Raw genomic sequence first — 17,967 nt, 5'->3', positions numbered from 1 at the left:
CAAAAGTAATAAAAAGTGATGACTTCTCCCAAAAGGTGAGAAGTGGGAAATGATTAGATGGAGATTGTTTTGATTTGTAGCTTAGTTGATTTGAGCTTGTAACTCCTTAGGGGTGTTTAAACGCCTAATGCCCTAAAGTTGTCTGGTTTGGGAGTCATTGACCTAACGCTCGACCTCATGGATCGCTAAAAAACTTAATAGATCAACGTATTGCACCATGCTTCCATCTTTGATCCTCTAGGATAGTAAAAAAAAAAAATCGAGTGAAAAGAATAAGTGCACCTATATGAATAGAGCTTTAATAAAAGGTCCACTCTTTGTTTTGATGATCGATACTAGATTTGTGTGCTAGTTTGAGGGTAAGGATGTGATCATTTCTCTAGTTAACTTAGATAGCAACATATTTGATGCCGGTTCACTCAAAAAGAATTCTAGAATTGTTTTGATTTGCATGATCAATTTCTTGATGTATGGAGGACCATATTTGTTTGCTTGATGTTAAGATTTTGGGAGATTGCTTGGAAATGGTTGAAAAATTGCATACTTGAGGTAATTTTCTCCCAATGCTTGTTTGCAATATCGGTGCCTCTTTTGTGAGAATGAGCCTAATGTTTGTGGGTATCATTTCTGGAAACCCTCACGAGACTTCACTCGTCCACTAGGGGTAACATAGGGGTTTAAAAGGCTTATTGCATGCGCTAAATGCAATCGTATTCCCTACGAAAGTGGTATTATCCATTTATTACTTTCTAGTTCATAGTTGTATAGTTATTCATTTCATTCATTTACTTTGTAGTTCATTGTTAGGGACTAGCAATATTTAAGTTTGGGGTGTGATGAGCGCTGAAAAGTGTGCATTTAAACCCATTAAGCTTGAGTATTATAGGACCTTATTCTATCTTATTTTCTCATTTTAGTCTAATTTCATATTTTAGTCTATTTCAGGTCAATAATGTTAAAACGGGCTAAAAATGGCTTCTTAAGGCCTTTTTCCAGTTAAACTAAGTCTTAGTGAGAATCTGGAGCAAAAAGAGGCTGATCTAGAGCAAAAAGAAGGCTGATGCTGAAAACTGCCAAGTGAGATCGATCGGAGAAAAGTTGAATCGATCGAACCCTGATCAATCGAAGAAAAGTTGGATCAATTAAACTGTTCGTAAAAGTTATAAAAAGGTAGATCTAAAGCTCATTTGAAACCAACTCGAGCTGTGCTGTGCTTGAAAGAGGAGATCCTAGGGCTGAGTTCTCACATTTTTGGGCTCTCAAAGCCTTAAATATAGGAGAGATTGAACCATTTTTGTAAAGAGATCATATTTTTACATTGTAATTTCTATATTGTTGTAGCTTTCTCTCGCTAGAAAGTTAGAGATTAGGCTTAGAAGAAAAGAGGAAAGTGGAGGCACATTTCAAGAACACATCTCTAGATCCACATACTCTCTCTCTCTAGAGCTTTGAAGAAGAAGAAGAAGAAGAAGAGGAAGAAAAAGATGGAGTCATATTTGGAGCTTGCCCTTGAAGGTTTCATGGCCACATCCACCTCCTCAATGATTGGCTTGATCTACACTTAGGGCTTGGATGAGCCCTAAGTCTTGTATAATCTAAACCCTTGTATTTTTATTTTTGGGGATTTATATATATATTGTTGTGATTAGTGCTTAGCCTTGTGATTATTGATTTAATTCTTCCTTATGATTCTCTATTTTAATTACATGTTGTCTTATGTCTGATTATTTGGGAATTGATCTCTACACTAGATTTTCTATGTTGGTTGCATGTCTATGTGTGATTAATTAAGGATTTAGTGATCGCTAAGCATAGGTTTTCATTGAATGGGTTGTCAATTAATTTGATGGATTATTCTTATACTTTATGGGTTGTTCTGCAATGTAATTCATGTTTGTAGGTAGGTAGACAATCTATTCTTGATTTGATATTCCACACTTATTGTTGCAAATTCCATAATTCTCTAGATTGAGGTGTGCTCTCATTAGATACATTTGTTAACAAATTGATGGATTATGCCTTTGTCTTGGTGAGTTCTTCTACACTTAGTTTACTTGTTAGTTAGGTAGACAATTCACTCTTGCATTAGATAGTTCACACTTTTACATCCAAATTGTGTTTATGTTTGCGGCCACATCTAGATTGCAATAATGTATTCCCTATTAATAGAAAGCAAGTGGTTAATTACATGAGCTTAGTGGTGATTCCAACACCCTAAGACCTCTCTTCATATCTCTTAAATCCCTATCTCTCACTAGTTTACTTTTCTTGTATTTTAATTAATTGCACCTTAGTGTAATCAACCAATCCAACCCTCCTTTGCAATCTTTTGATAAGCTAGAGTCGAAGTAAAATTCCAACACGTATAATCTCTATGGACGATCCCTACTCGCTATACTTCATTAGTTGTAGTAGTGGTTTTTATAAATGTAAATTTGACTAGAAAGGCTTCCAAAACCACATTCATATTTTGACCTTGCAAAGCGACCTCTTGCATTAAAAAGTCCATTTTCTTAATTACTTAGAGGAAGGGGGCGAGACTCGTCAATAATGGAAAAGATCATCGAATTCCACTGAAATACTTCCTCTATTGTCTAATTGATTTAAGCTTATTCTTGTTTTTGATTTTTTAGATTAATATTTTCTTTAAGTCAATTCAAAACTTTGACTTATTATGCGTAACATTTCTAGCTCAGTACTGCCGAAACAAGAAATAGAAAAAAACCATTGCCAGTCTTTTCACGATTCAATAGATGAAGGGAGAGAACCAACAAGCCTTCCTCACTCGATTCAATATGGAGTCCTCCGACATTCTAAATTGCAACCAGGATACGACCATAAAAGCATTCAAGATAGCCATAGTGCAAGGCTCACGTTTTCACTCTTCTCTGGTAAAGAAAACTTTGACTAATATGTTAGAATTGAATTCACGAGCGCAAAACTATATTAGACTTGAAGAGAACGAAGTAACCAGGAAGCAAAGGGTAACTCTGGTTACTGTGGAGAGCCGACGAAAGGAGCGACCGAGTGCATTAAGAGTCCAGCGCGAACCCCCGAAAAGAAATCTCAAACGGCCGAGAAGGTCACTTCACTCAAAGTGACGCTAACCAGACTATATCAAGAGACTGAGGCTAGGAACATCTTTCAGATCCCACCACCAATCAGACAACCGATGGAATAGAGGGACCAAAGTAAGCACTATGCATTCCATAGTGATTTTGGCCACTTAACCAACGATTATAGGAGCTGTAGAAGGCAAGTGGAAGCACAAATAGCCAAGGGTGAATTGGCAGACTATTTGAGTAAAGCAGAGGCAGCCTGAGTGAACCCGGGCAACTCCAAAGGCTGTGACAAAAAATTATCCTGTCCGAGTAATCAATACGATTCATGGTTGTCTAGAGGAAGACGAGCAACCAGAGAATTCTTACAGGATTCAGCTTAAACAAGCCCATAAGTTACGAAAGATTGGTGAGATCAATGTTGTAGGCTGCAGACCTAACCCGACACAGGTTTTTTTTCATAAGGAGGATCTCAGAAGGGTACAACACCCACACAAAAACCCATTGGTAATCAGCCTGCTAGTAACCAATTGCTTGGTCAGATGAGTATTGATTGACCTAGGCAATAGTGCAAACATTATACCAAAGTAGACTTTCGACCAATTGAAGCTGGTCGCAGATCAAACTCACCCCACCAGGAACCCCTTGGTAGGGTTTGATGACAGAAGAGTAGAGTACATAGGAGTAATCACACTATCAGTCACTGTGGCCAAAAGATCTCTGAAAAAGAATTTTATGGTCGTGGATATTCATCCAACCTATAATTTGTTAATGAGCCGAGTGTGGATCCATCGCATGGAAGGGGTCCATCAACTTTACATCAAGTCATGAGGTGCGTTGGTCCAAACGATAGAGAGGTTGTCGATATTTGGGGGGATCAAGTAACAGCAAAGGAATGCTATCATAGAACGATCTGCCCAACTAATAAGGGCAAGCAAGCACTAAAATAGCAATTACAGGGCTCTTCTTCTCCTAAGGGAAGGGAGGAGCCAGAAGAGGAGTGCTTGACTGAAGAACCCCTAGAGGCCGTGCAGATAGTCGCTAGAGATGAGCACAAGTTAACCTATATAGGGACACTCCAATTAGCCCAAGAGAAGGAGGAGCTGACAGAGATTTTAAGGCAAAATGTCGACATCTTTGCTTGGAATCACTGGGATACGCCAGGAACTGACCCGTGGATAGCCAATCATAGCCTAAACGTGGACTCGAGCCATCACCCAGTGAAGCAAAAACAGAGAAGATTCACCCCCGAAAGAAACAAAATCATTGTTAAAGAGGTCAACTGGCTTTTAGAAGCAGGGTTTATCAGAAAAGTCCAATATCCACAATGGCTATTAAATATAGTGGTCGTCTAAAAGAAGAATGGCAAATGGAGGGTATGCATCGACTTCACCAACCTAAACAAAGCTTTCCCAAAGGATAGCTTCCCACTTCCCAAAATCGATCAAATGGTAGACGCTATGACCGGGTATGAAAAATTAACTTTCATTGATCCTTATTCAAGTTACAATCAGATCCTGATGAACCCTTCGGATGAAGAGAAGACTTCTTCCATTACCGAACGAGGGACCTACTATTATAAGGTCATGCCCTTCAGTTTGAAAAATGTGGGGACTACTTATCAGCAGTTAATCAACAAAATGTTCAAAAAACAGATTGGCCGAACGGTCGAAGCCTACATAGACGATATAGTTGTCAAAAGCAAGAACAAGAAGGATCATCGGCAACACTTGCAAGATGTGTTTGATACTCTTAGAGGTAATAAAATGATGTTAAATCCAACAAAATGTTCATTCGGAGTATCCTTGGGCCAGTTCCTCGGCCACTTAGTGAATAAGAGGGGAATAGAGGCAAGTCTTGCTCAGTTGATAAAACTACTACAGAGTAAGAAGCCCCGAACCGTGAAAGAAATTCAAATCCTCACCGGGAGAGTAGCAGCCCTTAGCCATTTCATATCCAGATTGTCAGATAAATGCAAGCCGTTCTTCGATGCAATCAAAGCAAGAAAAGGAGAAATTTGGGGGCCAGAGCAACGAGAAGCTCTCGTAAAACTCAAAGAATACATGGCAAACCCCCCAATTTTATCTACCCCAGATCCCAAAGAACCGTTGTACCTCTATCTAGCAATATCACAGTTAGCGACCGGTTCGGCTCTAACAAGAGAAGTAGGAAAAAAGCAGCACCCGGTCTTCTATTCCAGCAAGGCTATGACTGATGCAGAAAGAAGGTACTCGACGACAAAAAAAATCATCCTTGCCCTTGTCTAGGCCAAAAGAAAGCTTCGACATTACTTCGAGGCTCATCAGATAATAATCCCCACGACGCATCTGATAAGAGCAATTCTCAAAAAAGCTAGATCTATCGGGTCGGATCACCAAATGGGTAATCGAGCTAAGCTCCTTCGACATTCGGTACGAACCACACACCACGAAGAAGGGGCAGGTGGTTGCAGATTTTTTCATGGATACTAATCCAGAGGAAGAGTAGCAAGTCACATAAAACTTTTGCTGGGAATTATAAGTCAATGGTTCCTCGAGCCAGAACAGAGCTGGGGCAGGTCTGGAAATAAAAACTCCCGAGGGGACCAAGCTCCAACAGTCAATCCTGCTAGAGTTCCCAGCCACAAACAATGAAGCAGAGTATGAGGCACTGCTGGTAGGGCTCAGACTGGCCAAGGAACTCCAAGTAAGATACCTCAGGGTTTATAGTGATTCATAGCTAATCATCAAGCAGGTCACTCTAAAGAAGGCAGAATGTGTGTATACCAGGAAGAATTTGAAAAGTTAGCAAAATATTTTGAGTCAATTGAGTTTTTGCAAATCCTGAGGTAAGAAAACCCAATAGCCGATCGCCTGGCCAGCGCAGCATCTGTGGCAGATGAATCATTGACCCGAGTCATCCTCGTTGATGTTCTAGATACGCTAAGCATTACAAAAAGAATGCATGTGTTCGTAATCCCATCGGAACCAAGTTGGATAGATCCTATACAAGCTTACCTTAAAAGAGGAGAACTCTCTGTATCCAAGGAAGCAGCCAGGCAACTAAGACTAAAAGCTACCAAATACTCAATAATAGGAGGACAACTCTTCAGAAGATCGCATTCTGGACCCTACCTCAAATGCTTAACCCCTACGGAGTCTAGGGAAGTGTTAAGGCAACTACACGAAGGCAAATGTGGGAACCATTTCGGAGGAAGGTCGTTAGCTCATAAAGCCCTAACTCAACACTTCTTCTGGCCCTACATGGCAAGGGAAGCAGAAGAATATTCACGAAGATACGACAAATTCCATAGATATGCCCCCTTGTCCGTCGGCCCCCGGAAGAAATACACACCATGAGTAGCCCATGGCCATTCGCCCAAAGGGGAATGAATATGGTAGGACCTCTACCAACAGCTGCATCACAAAAAAGGTATGTCCTATTGGCCACTGATTACTTCACCACGTGGGTGGAAGCAGATGCATACACGAGCATAACTAACGTCTAAGTGAAAAAGTTCATTTGGAACAATTTAATATACAGATTCGGAGTCCCAAGATTCATCATTATTGATAACGGACCAAACCTGGATAATCAAAACACTCAGCGTTTCTTTAACAAATACGGGATCAATCAAAAGGTGTCGACCGTGTATCATACATTAGGCAATGGGCAGGCAGAAATAACTAATAGAATAATCCTCACCTGCATAAAAAAGAAGTTTGAAGATAAGAAAGGAAAATGGTTGGACGAATTGCCATATGTCCTATGGGCATACAGAACCACTCCAAGACGCCCCACCAGTGAGACTCCATTCTCTTTAGTTTACAGAATCGAAGCTGTAATCCCCACTGAAGTGGTGGCACCCACAATCCGGAGCTTAACTTGGGAACAAAGGTCAAATAATTAGCTTCTGGAACACAATCTGGATCTCTTGGAAGAAAAAAGAGAAGCAATTGTCATTCGACAAGCAGCCTATCAATAGAGGATAACAAATACCTATAATAAAAGAGTCAAAAGAAGAAGTTTCAATCCGAGAGACCTGATACTCCAGAAATCGGAGAAGTATGTCGGCAAATTGGAACCTAATTGGGAGGGCCCATGCCAAATCTCAGGCGTAATTGGAAATGGAGCTTATAGACTTCCACACCTGGATGGCACAGAAATAGCTAAACTATGGAAATGCAATGAATTTGAAAAGGTACTTTCAATAAAGTAATTGTACAATGCTTTCGAGCACTTTACTTTAAAACAAATAAAGCTGCTATTTGTCTTTTTCAGAAGTCCCACATCAGATAAAAACAAAACTTTTAGTTGTTATTTAAAATAAAATAACACAAAAATCAAAATAGTGGAGTGGACCCCCTGATGGTAGGCAACCCAAAATGGGATCCACCATCAGGGGTCTCCACTTTACACTTTTTAATCTTACATGAAAAGATAAACTTCTTCAACAACAGGAAATGATATCCCACATCGCTTAAAAAATAGAACCTTAACCTTTTCTTATAAGTTACTCCCTTACCTACTTATCAGTATATGGGACCCATTGACAATGGGAACCCCTTTATGACATCGAAATGCCCCATTGTCAGAGGTCTCCACACACTCCCCAATTTTTTCAAATGAAAAGATATTTTTCTGTTCTTAGAAATAGAGATCCCACATCAACAAAAAAGGTGAAGGCCCCAAGAGCTGAACGCCCAATCAGGCCTAACCAGTAAAATTGCTTAAGTCCCAAAAATTCAAATGGCCCCAAGCTGAATGCTCAATCAGACTTGACCAATAAAATTGCTCAAGTCCCAAAAAGCCGAACAGCCCCAAGAGCCGATCGCAAAATAGGCGAAGAGCCCAAGAGCCGAACGCCCAATCAGACTTGACCAATAAAACTGTTCAAGTCCCAAAAAGCCGAACGACCCCAAGTGCCGATCGCAAAATAAGCGAAGGCCCCAAGTGCCGAACGCCATACTAGACCAAAATCTTCTAAAGATTTGGCTAAGTACAAAAAGCCAAACTGCCCCAAGTGTCGATCGCACCAAGAGGTGAAGGCCCCAAGTGCCGAACGCCATACTAGACCAAATCTTCCAAAGATTTACCTAAGTACAAAAAGCCGGACGGCCTCAAGTGCCGATCACAAAATAGGCGAAAGCCCCAAGAGCCGAACGCCTAATCAGGCTTAACTAGTAAAACTAGTCAAGTACCAAAAAGCTAAACGACCCCAGGAGCCGATCGCGAAACAGGCGAAGGCCCTAAGAGTCCGAGGATCTCAAATTCCTTTAAGGCACAAAGAACTGCCGAGGAATAAAAATCGTCTTCGGACCCCAAGAGTCTAAGGACTTTAAATTCCTCTAAGGCACAAAGAGCTGTTGAGGAATAAAATTCATCTTCGGACCTCAAGAGTCTGAGGATTTCAAATTTCCTCTACGGCACAACGAGCTACAAAGAGAAAAAAAATCATCTCCGGACCTCAGGATTTAATGACCTAAGACCATGCATGCACAAACAAAACAAAAACAAGCAACAAACAAGTAGCAATCACTTCGCCTCCGTAACAAATCAATAATCAACTATCCTCCACATACGATGATCCCATACTCCCATTTGAACAATATACAAGAAAAAATAAATTGCCTCCACGCGGGCTCACGATCTATCTAAGAAAGCAAAAACATGCCTCCATGAAGGGTCCTTAAGTAACTTCAATTTAGTTTTTAATTTTCAAGTTTTGCTATGCTTTGCAATTTTTTAGATTTTAGCCTTTTTATGTTTAGTTTAGCTCCTTACTTTTCAATTCTCCCTTGCTTCACTTCCTTTGCTCAATTCACCTAGCCAATTAAGAACAAACACAATAAGTAACCAAAACAAAATAAGAAAAACATAATCAAAAGAGTACTAATGCTTAATTGTTTCCAAAATATGGCGTTGCCAAATCCCTGGCAACGGCGCCAAAACTTGGTGTGCACTGCTGTCATGGGCACCCAAATTGAGTACAAAAGTGTGGCCAAGTTTGAATTTATAAAGTACCACTACTACCTCTAACTCCTAATATAGCTAGGGTGAGTAGGGATCATCCCAACGGATCGGATGCATATTTGAAATAGAAACAAGGTCGGATTAGTAGGTTGAGTGATCAAAAGGTGGTTTGATTGGTTAGTTAAACTACAATGTAAACAAATTCAATACAAAACAATTAAAGTAAATAAAGGGTAGAGAACAAGAGAGAGGGATCTTAGGATTTAGAGGTCACCACTAAACATCACCTTTCTAGATACTCAATGTATAATGAATGAGGGGAAATATGTGTAGCAATACTAAAAAGTGTGATTGATTGAATCAACAAGTATAAATGACTAATTAAGTATACATTGTCTAGACAACCTAATGAATAGCACAATATATCAAACTAAGCCATTATTCCTTCCTTTAAACTCACTATCAAAACACATTAACAAGCTAGAGAATTATACTACGTGCAATCATAAGCATGGAACATCAAACAACAAGTATAGATTGTCCTCACATCTAAGAAAGTAAGATAACTACACTACAACTAAGCTAAGGACGTGAAAATTAAACTAATTAAATTAAGGTAGAGGCATAATCCATTAAGAAATGAGTATGAACCATCAAATAAACCACAAGAGTATTCCATTAAAGCACCATGCCTTGACATTCTCTAGATTCATAGCATCAATACGCATAGACATGCATTAATAACACAAAACCTAGAGATAAACACATGAACATCTATTCTAGCATACATAGACATATGAGTACAATGAAATGATCAATTGGAAGTGTTAAACAACCCAAATCATAGTAAAAACAAGATTCATATATAAATCAAGTGTCAAGACAAGATTACAACACAAAACCCCTCAAAATACAAAACATCAAGATCTAGAAGGCATGCTTAGGGCTAACTCTAACCCCAAGAAGATGTATAGCCACTCTATGATGTAGTCATCTGGTAGGTTGTGTCGTCGAGGACTCCCAAAAGTTTATTCAATGTGGCCAAGTTTTACATTTAGAAATTGCCACTACTACCTTTCACTAAAAATATAGCTACGGTGAGTAGGAATCATCCCAAGGGATTGAGGGTCGTACTAGGATGAGGAGTCAAAATTAGGGTTAGTAGGTCGAGTGATCAAAATAGTGATTGGTTGGTTGGATTACACTAGATGCAAATTAAACTAAAGTAAACAATAATGTAATAGAGAGAATAAAAGAGAGAGAGATCTTGGGGTTTAGAGATCACCACTAAGTATGGCTTTTCTACACCTTTAATGAATGATTAATGAGGGGAAGAACATGTATTGCAACAATTGGTGTGTGTGCGGTTGTTCCAACAAGGATGGATGACAAATTAAGCATTATATTGTCTAAACAACATGGTGGTTAGCACAACATATCAAATTAAGCCATTAATCCTTTCTTTAAGCTCATAATCCAAACACATCACAAGGTTAGAGATATATGTTACTTGATTTTCATAAGTATGGAACATCAACAACAAGCATGGATTGTCCTCCCATTTAACAACTACACTACAACTAAGCTAATGATATGAAATTAAACTAAGGGAGAGGTACAATCCATCAAGCAATGAGTATGAACCATCAAATAAACCACAAGAACATGACATTAAGCCCTATGTATTGACAATCTCTGGATCTATTGCATCAATACACATAGACATGCACCAATAACACAAGAAATAGAGACAAACACATGAATATCTATTCTAGCATACATAAACATATGGATAGAATAAAATGATCAATTGGAAGCATTAAACCACATAAATCATTGAATAAACAAGATCTATATATATAAAAGTGTCAAGACATGAATCACAATACAAATCCCCTTAAAAATACAAAAATTAAGAAGTAGAAAGCATGCTTTGGGCTAACTCTAGCCCCAAGAGGATGTCTAGCCACTCATGGATGATGTCCTCTAACCCTCAAGGGCAAGCTCCATGGAAGAAATCTGCTCATTGGTTGATGAAAAGTCTCCAATGGTGTCTCTAGCCTCCTCCTCCTCTTTTTTTTCCTTACTAAGTATGTGTATCCAAGTATATCAAAAGGCTCTCTAGTGTATATGCTCAAAAAGTGGCTCATATTCCTTATATAGGTAGGTCAAAAATCACCCCAAATGAGCTGGAATTTGGATTTTTCTCGAGATTTGGGAGGTTCGATCGATCGAACTTGAGGTGTGATCGATCGAACATGGCTGAGATCTATCGAATTTAAGTTGATCAATCCTCAATGGCAGCACCTTTTTGGATAAAAACAAATCTGAGATATTTTGAAGATATTTTTAGGGAAAAGGACAAAAGTGGTTGGTAGGGTGGTACAACTAGATAAGATCAATCATTTGGATAAAGATAAGATGGTTCGATCGATCAGAGAATGAGGTTGGGACAATCGAACTTTGAGATTTTTGAATAGGAACAAACATGACCCAGATCCATCTTGAAGTGCTGAGATCGATGAATGTTGGATTGACCGAACTTTTCTTGAGATTGATCGAAGTTGCTAAAATTTCACCTTTTTCTTCCTTTTGCTCTACTTTGCTCCTTTCTTTGATTCATCCCAGAATTGCTTCAATTATGCTCTCATTTGGGTAAGTTAGCTTATTTTGGGGATAAGTACCTAAAAATGGAAATAACACGAAATCAATACAAAACAGTAAAATAAGATAGATAAAGCTTCTAGAATACCTAAGCTTAATGGGTTTAAATATGCACTTTTCAGCGCTCAGAATGGCTGGGACAGAAGTATCCAAAGTGGGTGGCATAGCCCCCCCAAACTTGGGATTAACTGTGGTCCTGAAATTTGGCAATTGGATAAATTCATCAAATAACAAAAGGGATAATAACAGTACACAGTGGACATGCAAGTGTAAATGGGATAGAAACTGAAAAATAGAGAGAGGTGTAAGAGTAGTCCTGAAAATTTTGGGCAATACGCTCTCTCACTAAAGTCACTGGGATGCACTAAATGGAGTCAAACATATAGCTATAAGAATATGACAATATGATATCCATAAAGAAACCATATATAAACAAAGAATAAAGTACAGTACATCCAGTATCAAAGCCAACAGACACGGCTGCAAAAATAGTATAACAGTATAAAAAACATATAGTTATGACAAATATATGAGAGATCAAGTGGAGGAGGAAAGAGATAGAGAGATCAGGAAGAAGAGGTAGGACGGGATGGTCGCGTTCCGCGGATGTCTCTGGATAGATCTCTGAATGCGGTCATTACATCTGTACGGAGGGTAGCAATATCAGCTCTAATGGAGACAGCATCCTCTCGGAGAGAGACCGTGTCGGCACGGATGGATACTACAATATCCTCCAAAGCCTGGAGTCACTCTCCAAAGTCATGTGTCTGTGCTGGAGCCTCAACTGTGGCTGGATCGGAAGAATAATGATTCTGAGCCTGCTCCTCATCATGAATGGGTGACCCAACTGGAGAGTGTTGCTCTGCGTCCTCTGCAGGCTACTCCAAATCGATGTCCATATGTATGGCAGCCGGATCGACTAGTATGTCGTCCGCTACCAGGCCTACTACTGCTGCCATCTCCTCTGCCTCTAAATCTTCTGTCGCCTCTACTGCGTCATCCTGTAATCTCTTGATAATAGCATTATAGCTCTTATCCCAGTCCTTTTTCTGGAAGGTATAGGATCCTCTCTCAGGGCGCTCCTATGGATGGAAGGGATAACGTTGGTCTAGCAAGATCTGGGTAATGAGGTGGCCAAATGGGAGAAACTTAACCCTTTTATGCCATTCCTTGCTAATGTGATCAACATAGAGCTTCCCCATCACGCTCCAGATGAGCGCAGGGATAGACAGCCAATGCCCTGTATAAAAAGCGTACAGAGTTGTCAAGTAGGTGCCTCTCCGCTGAATCTTGTGGCCGGCCATGAAGACGTTGCAAAATAAGACTGAGTTAAAGAACAATAAGTCATCTGGCAAATAGGTGCGGGTGGCGAAGGTCTCGCCATCGACATAATGTCCTGTAAAGAAAATGGCCATATCTGCATATGAAAGCCAGTATAGCCTGGGATATGTCTCCTGTAGCTCTAGAGGGCAGTCATGTGGACAATGGCACGATTTGGATAATGTATCCATAGTGATAGAAATTAGATGGCCATTAATAGAGGTCCTCAGCTCCGCCGTGTTACGCAGGGCAGGCTGGAGGTTCTGGAAAAACATCAGTACTAGCCTCGGGTACACTGGGTATGTGACAGGGGTAAGAATGGCTGCAAGGCCCCTCCGTAGTATATCATCATAAGCTGATCGGGTAAGTACCGATCTAGAAAAGAAGTCTGCGTCGAAGACTGACTCATGCGCCACTAGAAGGTGTGAGTATCCGCGTAATGGCTGGTCTAACTCCTGGTCTGGCTGAGCTGGCTGTGGTGGTGGAGATGGTATGTGCTCAGCCTCAACGTCACCGTGTAAAGGAGATGCGCCAGCATCAAAGTGTAATCTGCTGTCAGAATGGGGAGACTATATGGGCTCAGCTGGCTCCTCCTATATGGGGTCCTGGGCATGAGATGGACTGGCCCCATCATCCAAAGTCTGCCTGCGTCGGCGATGATAGTGTCCGCAGGCTACAGTCTTGACCCGAGCCATGGCCTGTAACATAATTGAAAACTTGCAAGGGAAGTCAGTGCCAGAATAAAGAGTTTAGAGCACAAAATAGAATCATGTATGTCAAGTAAGATAGACAAAATAGATAAATGACATGAATCTATGGAAGTGATAGGATGTGAACATGCTAAGCAGTATAAGTGTAAAATGCATCCAATGTGGAAAATCACAGGCATTGGGCATGAATGAGATAGCATGGACACAAGATAAGATGCATGGAATGTGTATATGAAATCTGTGAAGTTCGATCGATCACAAAAATTATGAGATCGATCTCATATGATCGATCTGAGAAACTGAGAAACTAAGTTCGATCGATCTCACTAGATCGATCTGAGAAATAGGTTCGATCAATCGAACTATGCAAAGAATATGAACAGTTACAGATCTGTGATGTGGATGACACGGGGCTTTCACGAACAAGGTCATGGGCCCATCAACACAACATAACATCAATCCTAATCACCTAACAAGGCCTATACTCCCAAAAATCAAAACAAATCTAAAAAATATATACAACCATATATACATATATAAACAAAAAGCTTCAAACTTTTAGATATTACAATAATCATCATTAAAACATCATGGATCTAACATGAAAAACATGTATGAAGCAAATCGAAGCTTGAAATATAAGATGAGATTCGGATCTTACCCAAATCAAAGGATGAGATGAGATAAAGATCCGAGAGGAGAGAGAGAGAGAGATTCGAAATGAGATAAAGCTCGCCGGAGGTCTCGCCAGAGATGGGGAAGAGTAGGTGCAGCGGCGATGAGAGGGATAGGGTTTTGAGAGGGTTAGATCGATCTTTAGAATCAATCTACAAACCCTCGATTCTAGTTTTTTAAAACATCCTCGAACCAGTTCGATCGATCGAACTGAAACCTCAGATCGATCGAACTGAAATGATCTCTCCTTTGAAATTTTTTTTGAAATTTTTGAATTTTTTTTTTGTTTTTTGAAAAAAATAGAAAATTGAAAAACTAAAAATTGAAAATATTTTTGGATTTTTTTTAAAAAAAAAAAAAATTAAAAAGTCAAAACAAAGTCAAAGATAGTAAGATGAAGAATAGAGATTAATCTAAACAAAATGTTCGATCGATCTGACAAAGAGCTAAAAATATGCAGGTTTTTGGGTTCAAAAATTTTTCTAAGTGTTGGAGCTCAAGATCGATTGAACTTGAAGTTTGGATCGATCTAAGCGCTTATGATTGATCTGAGAACAAATTTGACCGATGGGACAGAGAGGTGATTTGGATGCAGGTTGAAAGCAGGTCAAAATTTTTCTAAATGTTGGATGCAGGTCGAAGTTCGATCGATCGAATCCTCCTTGGAGACCGATCGAACTTATGCAAAATGCTCAATTTCAACATAATGCAGTCCTAATCACAGCTCCTAGCAATGCATATGAACCAAAAACAAGTAACTAGACTTCACAAGAAATGAAATTAAAAATAGAAATGAGGGAGGAATAAGGTTTTGATACCCTACGAAATGTCTTGCTAGTCTTTAACATCTCTAGCAAGCGTTGGGCTCTTTTAGCCCGGTTCAAACATCTTATAGTGCATCCCCTCCTCAATAGGGTGATAAGTGCTTTGAACTCCACCCAACAAATGGTTCTTTAAGGACCTTGTTGGAATAAGCTCAAAAAATGTTTTTGGTCCTTGGTCAATGCAATCTTTGGGCTTCCACGCCCTTTCAAAACAAGATTTTGAAACAACTTTCTTTGGTTTCAAGGTTAAATATGGACTTTTTGAAACTTTGGTCTCATATAAAAACTCAATTCCTTCACTTTTAAGGTCATGACATTTCTCTACAACATTAATATCTTCATCCTTGTCAAATGAATTGGGAGTTGGATTAAAAATATTCAACTTTACCTTCATGTGGCCAAATGAGATTTTCATTATCCCCGTCCTACAATTAATGTTGGCATTCGTGGTTGTCAAGAAAGGACGGCCAAGGATAACGGGAATTTGGCTCTTAGGATTTGGAACCGGTTTCGTGTCAATGACAACGAAATCAACGGGAAAGAAGAATTTATCAGTTTTAATCAAGACATCCTCGATGATACCCTAGGCTTTTTGATTGATCGGTCGGCAAGTTGTAAAACTACCGACGTCAGTTTCAAGTCTCCTAAGCCTAATTTGATATATACCAAGTATGGAAGAAGATTAACACTTGCTCCTAGGTCAAGAAGAGCCCGATTAATGATATGATCACCAGTGATACATGAAGTGGTAGGTGAACCAGGGTCCTTAAACTTTGGAAGAGTGTTATGCTGCAAAATTGAGCTTACTTACTCAGTTAAGACCACTTTTTTAGGTGCTTGGCTTTTGTTCTTCCTCTTTTGGGTGCACAAGTCTTTCAAGAATTTGGCATAAGCCAGAATTTGCTTGATTGCATCCAAAAGTGGAAGATTAACTTTCACTTGCCTAAACACGTCCATGATTTCATTCACTTTGGCCTTTTGCTTGTCATTTGAAATGGATCCTTTTAAGGCATTCGGAAATGGAGCTTTTGGTTCAAAAATCTTTTCAGAATTTTTTTTTGAAGTCTCTTCAACACAAAAAGTTTTCAAATTATTTTGCAAATCTTTTTTTTCAAAATCAATTTTCAAATCACTTTTCAACACATTCTCATTTATATGGTCATGCACATGCAATGAAGGAGGAATATGATATGAAATGGGACGGGTGTCAACTTGTGGTTGCACCTGTTCACTCTCTTCATTGGACATACCCACTTGGTTGTCCATAATATTTCCACTTCTCAAGATAGTCACTGCATTGACATGCTCTATTGTGTGACCTTCCGATGAGGAATGAGTCTCCACAACACATTGTTGCTTTTATGGGGTGTTCAAAGGCATTTTTCCTTTCTCTCTAGCATGCAAAGTACTAGCTATTTGCCCTACTTGGGTTTCTAGCTTAGCAATGGATTAAGAGTGAGAATGAAGTAATTGTGTGCTTGCCTCTAAAGTGCCCAAAGCGGTCAAAATTTTCTCTTCAAAAACGGGACTTCTAACATTTCCTTGGGAATATGATTGATTAGGAAAATGAGAATTTAAAAATTGGTTTTCTTGTGATTGGTATGATGATCTAAAACCTTAGGAACCTTGGCCTTGCATTGGAGGTGGAATGTACTTTCCTTGAAAACCGCCTTGGGAAGAGTTTGAGCCCTCCCCTTGGTTTTTTCAAGAGAAATTCGGGTGATTCCTCTAACTAGGATTATAATGATTTCCATAAGGATTGTTCCCTTGATTAGTAAAAACATCATTTGCTTGTTCATAATGCTCACTTTGCACATATCCATAGGGACAATTGGAAGTAGAATGTAAAACACTTGAACAAGTCATACATGTCTGATTAGATACATGATGAGAATGGTTAGGGAAGGAAGATACTTGATTCGCCGAGTTTTGGTTGATCAAAAATTGATCAAACCTTTGAGATAATGATTTCATCTCGGCGGCAATTTCATTAGAGTGGTCGACTTAATGTAAGCCAACACTCTTCCTACCACTAGAATTTCTACTATTCTTCGAAGATAAAGTACAATGCAAAGAATTTTCACTCTTGCTCTCATAAAGACGCCACAAGTCATCCTCATGTCTATCAATGTAAGAGCCACCCATGGAAGCATCAACCATGCCCTTGTAATTATCCAATAAGCTCTCAAAGAAATATTGAACTAATTGCCATTTGGGCATGTCATGATGTGGACACTTCCTAAGCAATTCATTAAAGCGTTCCCATGCCTCATGAAATGTTTCTCCATCCCCATGTGAAAATTCTCTAATTGAGGTTCCCATGGCATTGGTCTTAGAAACTGGATAGTACTTCTTCAAGAACTCTTGTTGCATTTCCGCCCAAGAAGTTATTGAAAAAGGCCTAAGATTGTTAAACCAATATTTTGCCTTATCTTTAAGGGTGAATGGAAAAAGTTTAAGCCTTAAGACCTCTTCCAGCATGCCTGTATATTTTACGGTGGAACATACTTCAAGAAACTCATCCAAATGCTTGTAAGGTTCTTCAATTGGAAGTCCATGATAGTTAGGAAGCATTTGAATGGTTTGTGGCTTGATTTCATAGTGGTGTGCTCTAAATGGTGGTAATTGAATGCATGTGGGTGCATTATATTCATTAGGCATATGGTGATCTCTTAAAGCAAGGGGAGGATTAGCAATTGGAGGTGCAACATGGGCACCTTGATTGCCTTGAATAATGGGATGTGGTGGAGCATAGATTGGCCT

At 39.4% G+C, this 17,967-nt stretch overlaps 1 pseudogene; it reads left to right on the top strand.

Moving 5' to 3' along the window:
• Nucleotides 1-17,422: 17,422 nt before the first annotated feature.
• On the top strand, nucleotides 17,423-17,521 carry LOC132275576 (small nucleolar RNA R71; annotated as a pseudogene).
• The last annotated feature ends 446 nt before the right edge of the window (nucleotides 17,522-17,967 follow it).

Source organism: Cornus florida, unplaced genomic scaffold (genome assembly GCF_030987335.1).
Source record: "Cornus florida cultivar Cherokee Brave unplaced genomic scaffold, ASM3098733v1 CherokeeBrave_3.0.0_Hap2_Chr09, whole genome shotgun sequence".
Lineage (NCBI taxonomy): Eukaryota > Viridiplantae > Streptophyta > Magnoliopsida > Cornales > Cornaceae > Cornus > Cornus florida.
The sequence above is the reverse complement of the archived record's forward strand: the minus strand, read 5'-3'. Positions and strand labels throughout refer to the sequence as shown.